Consider the following 9,246-nt stretch of genomic DNA (forward strand, 5'->3'; position numbering starts at 1 on the left):
ATCCCTCTTCCTTTGCCCTAGGCAAATTGCAACATGACCTCCTCCTTGGCTCTCCCAAGAAGATGCAAAAATATTCCAGAATCCCAAGATTTGAGCCTACGCTGTGCAAGGAGCTCAAGTGCCCTCTCATGTGGCAAGTCTGGCTCTCTCGTGGACCCGAGAAGGGTGGGGAAGGGTGGAAGAAAGCATCTGCTTTGACTGCTAATGGCATGGTTTTTTTTTTTTTTTCCTTGGAGGGGGAGGTGATGGAAATGTTCTGGAATTAGATAGTGCTGAGGGTTGCACAACGTAGTGGATATACTAAAAAGCACTGAATTATATCCTTTAAAATAGTGAATTTTATGTTATGTAAATTACATCTCAATAAAAAAAAAATAGAAAGCAAGCAAGCAAGCACCTGCCTCAAGGGAAGAGCAACAAGTTCTAAGAATAAAACTTCCCTCCCATCTGTACTCCCAGCAGAAGGGTCCAGGCGACCAATGCACCCACGACTTTCCACTTAGACCTTGATTGCCCAAAGTTACACTTTGTGATTACAGCTCAAAGCCACCACTATGGGCTCAGAAATTAGCATGACATGTGGTCAGTTTTGCATCCTGATGTGTGTGGGGATCCTAGGCCTGGAGCTTGATTTCACACATGCTGGGGCAGATACTCCTGGTTGCCTTCCTGATACTCATTCCTCTGTTCTTCCTCACTCAATGGTATCCTTGATTTTGTTCTAGGTGGCAATGTGCTTTGCTAAAAGCCTCCATTTCTCAGCCTTCCTCGCAGCTGAAGGTAGCCAATGAGCATCAAGGTGCTAGTCATTGGATGGGGCTTCCAACAAAACTCTTTGAAAGGGGGCCAATTCAACTAGAAGAAGCCTCTTCTTTGCCCTCCTTCCTGTCTGCCTGGAACAGGAATGTGATGGCTGGAGCTGTAGCAGCCATCTTGGGTCATGAGACAACTTTGAGGATGAAAGCCATGGACTCAAGATGATGAAGCATAAAGACAGAATGATTCTGGGTCCCTCATAAGTATGCAGATGCCATACCAATCCTGGATTTCCAACCTCCAACTTTTTTTTTTTAGGAGAAAAACCTCAGGTATTTATTTCAAATATCAGTCAGGGTTCAGTTAGCTGTTGCTACATAACAAGCCGCACCAAAGCCAGAGGCTTGAACAACAAATCCTTTATTTGGCTCATGACACTGCAAACTGGCAATTCAGGCTGGGGTCGGGGGGGCGATTCTTCCTCGTGAATCTGCAGTCAGCTGCATGTTGGCTTTAAGAAGTTGGCTGCCAGGGCGCCTGGGTGGCTCAGTTGTTAAGCGTCTGCCTTTGGCTCAGGGCATGATCCCGGCGTTCTAGGATCGAGCCCCACATCAGGCTCCTCTGCTGGGAGCCTGCTTCTTCCTCTCCCACTCCCCCTGCTTGTGTTCCCTCTCTCGCTGGCTGTCTCCCTCTGTCACATAAATAAATAAAATCTTTAAAAAAAAAAAAAAAGAAAGAAGTTGGCTGCTGTCAGCCGGGAGCACCTTGGTTCTCCTCCATGGGTCTTATCCTTCACCTTCAAGTGTCTCTTGTATCCCTTCAACAGGCTGGTCTGACATGGTCTCATAGCAAGTCCAAGGTGCAAGGCCAAGCAAGTACAATCAAGCAAGGAAACAAGGTAGTATCCCTTGAGATGCAAGCTCAGAGCTGGCGCCCCATTGCTTTTGCCCCATTTACTGGCTCGAGACAGTCACAGGGCAGTCCAGAGCCAAGTTGGGCGGAGACCACGAAGTCACAGGACAGAGGCGTGGCTCTACAGGGGGTGTTCACCGGAGCCATTGATAACTATTACTATTTTTAAAGATTTTATTTATTTGAGAGAGAGGGAGAGAGGGAGCACGAGCCAGAGGGAGAGGCAGAAGAAGAGGGAGAAGCAGACTCCCTGCTGAGCAGGGAACCCAACACGGGGCTCCATCCCGGGACCTCGGGATCATGACCTGAGCTGAAGACAGACGCTTAACGGACTGAGGTACCCAGGCACCCCTGAGCCATTGATAACTTTAATCTACCATGTTTTGTTTAAGCCAACTGATTTGGATTTTTTTTGTTACATCCAGTAAGGAAATCATCTTAAATGATATTTCTGCCTTTGAGCACCTAGTCATTCCCAGAACGTTTGGTAGCCAAGTGCTTTTCTCCCTGTGCAGTTGAGGGAAAGAAAAAGCAAGAGCGAAAAGTCACAACCTCTCTGAACTTTTCTTTCCTCATTTACCAAATGACCTGGGAGTTCCCTTTGGGTTAAACGAAGCTCTGTATTCTGATATGTAGGCTGTCTGCTATAACGTATGGAGGGAAAGGGCAGGGATGAATCTAGGAAGGGACTTTACAACCATCGCTGTGTGGGGGTATAAGAACCTTGCCTCTCGGAAAAGCCAGAGCGAATTAGAAAGGGGCAAATTGTGTGGTCCTCACAATCATGTAAAGGCTTTCTCCTGGGCACTTTGCCCCCGAATCACGCCACCTCCAGGTCCATGGGCTTCCCTCAGGTGTGATAGCTGGTCCTAGAGAAGCAAGCTGCCCCTGTTCTTCTGACAGTATACATTAATTAAAATCGTTGGAGAGGAAAGGTCACGCAGCCTATTTCTAGTGATGAGGAGGTAATGGTTGCTCACTTCTGCTTGTATCAGTTTGCTGTCCTCTTGCAATAGAGACACCTAAGCTAAGGGGGCGGCAAGAATTAGACTCCGTTCCGTTCAGATGGGTAAGTTTCAAGGCAGCTTTAGAAGCTTTTAAAACAGCCACCAGAAGATTTTGGTAGACGGAGTATAAGGGGAAGAAGGCAGTTGTAGCTGGGCTCCCACATTGAACTCCTGGAACCTCCACCCACCCACCAATTTTCCCCGCTCAAAGTAAAGAGCTCTCACCATCAGGTATTTGGCTGCTCAGAATTTACTGATTAATTACAGTACCTACAGCCAATCGGTCTCCTTAGTAACCACGGGAGCAGCGTCCCAGCTGCAAAAGCTGCTTCTTATTTCCCTCTTCACATTTTAAAACACCTCCAATCTGAACACAAACAGACTTTTATTTAATTAATTAATGTTTTTTAGAGAAAAATAGTGTCCCCATTGCTACAGAGAACTTTAGAGTATTAAGTCTACGTTTTTCTTCTTTCTTTTTCTTTTTTTTTTTTTTTTTTTAATTAAAGTACAGTTGACACACAATGTGACATTAGTTTCAGGTGTACGACATAGTGATTGGACAACTCTATAGGTTATGCTGTGCTCACCACAAGTGTAGCTCCCATCTGTCAGCACACAACGCTATTACGACCCCACTGACTATATTCCCTGTGCTGTACCTTTCATCCGTGAGGCTTCTTCATTCTGTAATAGGAAGCCTGCACCACCCACCCCCCTTCATCCATTTTGCCCATCCCCCTCCGCCCTCCCCTCTGGCAACCACCAGTTTGTTCCCTGTATTTATAGGTCTGTTTCTAGTTTTTTTTTTGTTTATTCATTTGTTTTTTAGATTCCACTTATAAGTGAAATCATATAGTATTTGTCTTTCTCTGTCTGCCTTACTTCACTTAGCCTAATACCCTCTAGGTCCACCCGTGTTGTTGCAAATACCGAGTAGTGGAATTACTGGATCATAAGGTAATTCTATTTTTAATTTTCTGAGGAAACTCTGTGCTGTTCTCCACAGTGGCTGCACCAGTTTGCGTTTCCACCAATGTGGGTTCCTTTATCTCCACATCCTCACCAACACTTGTTACTTCTCATCTTTTTGATTCTAGTCATTCTGCTAAGTGTAAAGTATTATCTCATTGTGGTTTTGATTTGCATTTCCCTGATGATTAGTGATGTTGAGCATCTTTTCATGTGTCTGTTGGCCATCTATCTTCTTTGGAAAACTGTCTATTCAGGTTTTCTATTTTTAATTGGATTATTATTATTATTTATTTATTTATTTTTTTGGTGTCGAGTGGTATAAGTTCTTTATATACTTTGGATACTAACCCGTTATTGGATATATCGTTTGCAAATACCTTCCTCCATTCAATAGGGTGCCTTTTCATTTGTTGATGATTTCCTTTGTTGTGCAAAAGCTTTGTATTTTGGTGTATTTTTGGGTTTTTTTGGTTTATTTTTGCTTATGTTTCTTTTCCCTTAGGAGACACATCTAGAAAAATGTTGCTATGGACAAACGGATTTTTAAAATATATTTATTTGAGAGAGGGGTGGGAGGAGCAGAGGGAGAGGGAGAGAGAAATTTAAGCAGACTCTGTGCTGAGCCTGGAGCCGGACACAGGGCTCAATCTCATGATCCTGAGATCACGACCTGAGCCCAAACCAAGAGTTGGATGCTTAACCCACTGAGCCACCCAGGTGCTCCTGGACCAACAGATTTTTAAAATAAAGAGGCACTCATATTTCCCTACAACTTTACTTCCAGTCATGAATGGGCTTTTGAGCTATTGAGGGAAAGTTGAATTTTTGTGATCAGTAAGAGATAAGTTGATGAGTTGGCCAAATATAATTTCAAGGCAAACAACCAATTATACCTTTACAAGCTTAGGTGGGACTACTCAGAGTACCCAGCCTAGTGCTGTGCTAGGTGAGGTGAGAATAAGAGAAGGACCTGGATGCAGGTGTCCTTGCCCTCAAGAGCTGTCCTGGGGGACGAGACATATGCTAATGAATGGTGGCCTGGACAGTGTATACTATCGTGGTCCAGACAACTCTGGAATTAGAAAGCACCCAATAAGGTACTAATTGTAGTGCAGACTGGAGGTTAAAGAGAAGTTCAAGTGAGAAGGGAAAGATGCCATGATGTTTATCTTCTTTTTTGAATGAAATGTTAATTAAGATGCTGAGGATCACTCGCAGGATCTGAGTGGGCAGAAAAGTGACAGCAGGGCTTCAATAAGGCTGAGTGCGAGGACTGGGGGGAGAGCAGTCTGCTGGAGTTGCCATAGCAAAGTGCCTCCGCCTGGGGTGGGGGAGGGGCTTCAGCAACAGATACTTTTTCACAGTTCTGGAAGCTGGAAATCTAAAATCAAGATGTTGGCAGGGTTGGTTCCTCCTGAGGCCTGTCTCCTCTGCTTGCAAGTGGCCATTTCCCTCCTGTGTCCCCCATGGTCATCCCTCTGTGTGTGTTTGTGTCCTAATCTCCTCTTCTTTATAAGGACACCAGGCCTGTTGGATTAGGGCCCGTCCTAGTGATTTTATTTAATCTTAATCCCCTCTGGAAAGACCCGATCTCCAAATACAGTCACATTCTGAAATACTGGGGATTAGGACTTCAACATACGAATTTTTCCTTTTGGTGGGGAGAGCCCAATTCAGCCTGTAACAGTGGGAACATAATACTGTGCCCATCAGATAATGGGGATAAAAACCCAGAAAGGGAACTAAAGATCACTACGGGTTGGTGGGTAACTAGTGAGTACCGTGCATTCCTTCCATCCTCTAGCCCCCAGGCCCAGGCACTGGTATCCCCAGGCACCAAGCTGACAATGTCCACCCTGATTTGCCATGTCACACTGTGCTTGGAACACCCAGGCAGTTTTCATGGCTAAGTCTTAAGAGTCTCAGCAGTGCTGGGAGGATGTGGAGAGCAGAGCAACCTCAGAGAAGCCCCGTTCAGTCACTTCAGACACTTCGGATCGTGGTTCCTGAGAAGTCTGTAGGACAGTTGCAGTTTTTCTCTGTGGGGTCAGTATCCGAATGCCAGGGGGTGGCTCCAATAGCCTTGCGTTCCATAACTCCCCATAAATCAGCATGTGTTCTATGTCATGGACACAAATACCCCTCTCCAGCTTGTTTCTCTGTCGGATTGATTAGGCACGAGCTTCATAAATGAGCTCATGTCCCTCCACAGCTCCACTCCGTGGGGGGACTCTTAGGTCCCCCTCCAACCCAAATCTCCCCTTGAGCTGCGGGTGCCATATTTCTGGTACTTTCAGGAGGTTGGTACTCAGATGTCATCTCAGTGCCCCTAAGGATATTATCATATCTCCATTAACTAGCCCCTGCCCAGATTTCCAGGGTAAGCAATAACATTCTCACAGCCACCCAGTGTTAGGACCTGAGTGGTCTTCCTTCTTGCTCTTTCTCCATCCATTGTATTCAGGGTGTTACCGAGTGTAATCATTTCATCTTTACTGCCATTTGTCAGAGCGCCAGCTCTCCCTCTCTCTTCCATCTATCCTATATACAGCAGTTTGCATAATATTTTCTAAATGGCATTTTCATTTTGCTTCGATCCCTTGTTCTAAAATTCTAATTTGAAGGCAGAGAGTGACAGGGTTGGAAGATAGTGGAGGGGCACTGCAGAGCCCTTTGGACTCTAAAGACCTGGGTTTGAGTCCCAGCTTAGCCCCTTTCCTGCCATTATGACTTTGGCCAAGTCACGCCTGCTTCCAAGACCTTGTACTCTTATTTTTTAAAACGGGCAGAGTAATATACCTAACAACAGTGCTGTGAAATTTATACAGTTAATATAAATGAAGGGGCTTTGAAAACTGTTACCTGACAAATACAAAATATAATGATTATCCTTCAAGGTCATCTCAAGTACAACTACCTCTTTAAAAAAAGTTTTATTTATTTATTTGAGTGAGAAAGCGCATGTGAGGAGTGGGGAGGGGTAGAGAGAATCTTCAGACTCCCCGCTGAGTGCAGAGCCTGACTCCTCCCACTCCGGGCTCAATCCCAGGACCCTGAGATCATGAGCTGAGGCAAAATTAAAAGTTGGCCAGTGGACGCTCAACCGACTGAGCCACCCTGATGCCCCTCAAGTACCACTAGCTCTTATAACTAATGAGAAATTGGCCTTTTTCTTTCCTGAACTTCCACAGCACTTTTCTGGACAGTTGCTTGTATTCAGATTTGCAGTTTATGTTGCATTGTGTATATCCCCCCCCCCTTCCCTGTGGGGGTCGGGGTGGTGGGGTGGTGGTTCACATCTTGCCTGTCCAGGAGGACTGTAAACCACCCGAGGGAAGCAATTTATATTTTCTCCTATTTCTCTCTGTTGAGCACAGTGCCCTCTGTGCACTGTGAGCTCAACCAGTCCCACATGCAGTGGTTGAGCACCAGTTATTCGTTGATACAAGGCACATATCAATAGGCAAAAGACCGAATGAAATATAATAAAAATCCCAGCACCCAAAGAGCTCACAGTCTAGCTTGGAAGATGAGCTGCAAGAACTAAAAAGGATGTACAGTTGACCCTCGAACAACGTGGGGGCTGGGGTGCCAACCGTCCCCTTTCATGGAATTGAAATCCACATGTAACTTTCAACTCTCTCAAAACTACTGATAGCCTCCTGTTGACCAGAGGACTTACTGATAGCATAAACAGCACATATTTTATATGTGATACTGATTACATACAGTATTCTTTTCAGTAGAGTAAGCTATAGAAAAAATTTTAAAGAAAATCATAAAGAAGAGAAAAATATATTTATGGTACTTTACTGTAAAAAATCTGCAGGTAAGTAGACCCACGTATGAGTCATCTGCACAATTCAAATCTGTATTGTTCAAGGGTGAACTGTATAAGGCTGTCACAGTGTCGGCAAAAGATACGTGGACATTTAAGGGGGATGGACTCCCCTCTGGCTGGAATGGCATGAAAGCGTTGGCCAACAGGGAAGATTTGAGCTGGGACTTGAAAGATGGCTGATATCGGGATAGGTGGAGATGGGGAAATGTAGGAGACAGTGGACAGACTGAGGGAACAGGAGCAGAGAAGCTTTTGCAGAAGGGAGTGGTAGGAAAAGGGGCTGGACATGCAGAGTGGGCGAAACAGTAGAAGGCCTTGAATGGTGACCAATAATTGGTACCCTGGCAATCAGAAGAGACTGAAGATTTTTGCACAATGGGTGATATGCTCAGGGCAGTCTTTTGGGAGTGTGAAGCTAGGGCTGACACTGAATACTTATTGATTGGAGAAAGCAGGAGAGTATCTCTCTGTGTAGGTGTTCATCCGTCTCTATGTGGCTGGTTCTCTTTGGGTGACTGCAGCCTCAGAATCCGGCTAGAAATACACAAATAAACAACTGCACTGAAAACTTCCTATTTTTTCTACAAATAATACCACATGAACATCTCCTAATCTCTTGACATTTCCAGTTTCTAGACCAACTCACCTCTCTTCACCACCACCATAGAGCCCTAACAGCCAGGCACCATCTGAGGCTGTGCCCACTGGAGAAGGGCCCTTTCTTCTTCCCTCTCTCCAGTTGCTGGCTTCAGGATCGTAGAATGCCATTTCATGAAATTGTGTTGCTGTTCACACAAGATGACTATCTTGCCAAAGCCATTTCATGGTCGAAGGGGAAAATACGAAACAGATTTTTTTTTTTTGAGAAAGAAAATTGTTTTAGTCCTTTGTAAAATAAAATAAGGGATCTCCAAGTCCAATTTTTCTGCATCAATTAAAAGACGTTTCCTAAGAATCTTGTTGTAACCTTCTCCCTCTTGCATGCCCTCTGCTCACCCTGGGTCTCTGCTGGCCACACACACACACACACACACACACACACACACACACACACACACACAGCTGGTACTTCCAGCTCTGTCTATCATTACAATCAAAGAGCTTTTACCAGCACCCACATGAGCTGGTGTCATTAGAATTGCTTGCAAAATATATCTTGTTGAATCACAAGAGCACAGCGCATAAAAAAAAAAAAATCCAAAGCCACTTGGTCTCTTAGGATAATGAAATTGTTTCTCTGGGGGAAAGGTAGGTGATTAACCTCTTGTGTCACATAATAACAAAACTGAGAGCGGACCGCCAGGAGAGGAATTTTTCAGAAGCTAACTGGTGCTTCCCAAACCTTGGCTCTGCATTTTTTTGTCCCCTTGCCCACCGATGTGAAAGAGTTATCCAGGCCTAGGCCCCAGGAGTTCAAGCTCCTATCCTAATGACAGATAAGACTAAATGAGAATGGGACCCCCCCTGAGGTAGCACATCTGTATGCCAGGCTGCCACACAGCCTCCGTGGGGCTGCATCCAGGACCTGAATGTTTTATTGAAGCATTAATAGTGAATTTTCTGCTTGGATTCCTTGCTGCTTGGAGACAAAAGACACCAGAGGGCTCTGAGTCAGGGCTCAGGGTTGGGGTAGAAACATACTTATTTGCATTGCATAGTTTCGTGTGTGTGCACAGTCTAAACACACACAGACCATTTCCGCCCTGCTGACATAACTGTACATATTCCAGTTCATTCATTCAACAAACACAGACT

The sequence above is a fragment of the Ursus americanus genome, chromosome 13 (assembly GCF_024610735.1).
Source record: "Ursus americanus isolate L20-20 chromosome 13, mUrsAme1.1.p, whole genome shotgun sequence".
Taxonomy (NCBI): domain Eukaryota; kingdom Metazoa; phylum Chordata; class Mammalia; order Carnivora; family Ursidae; genus Ursus; species Ursus americanus.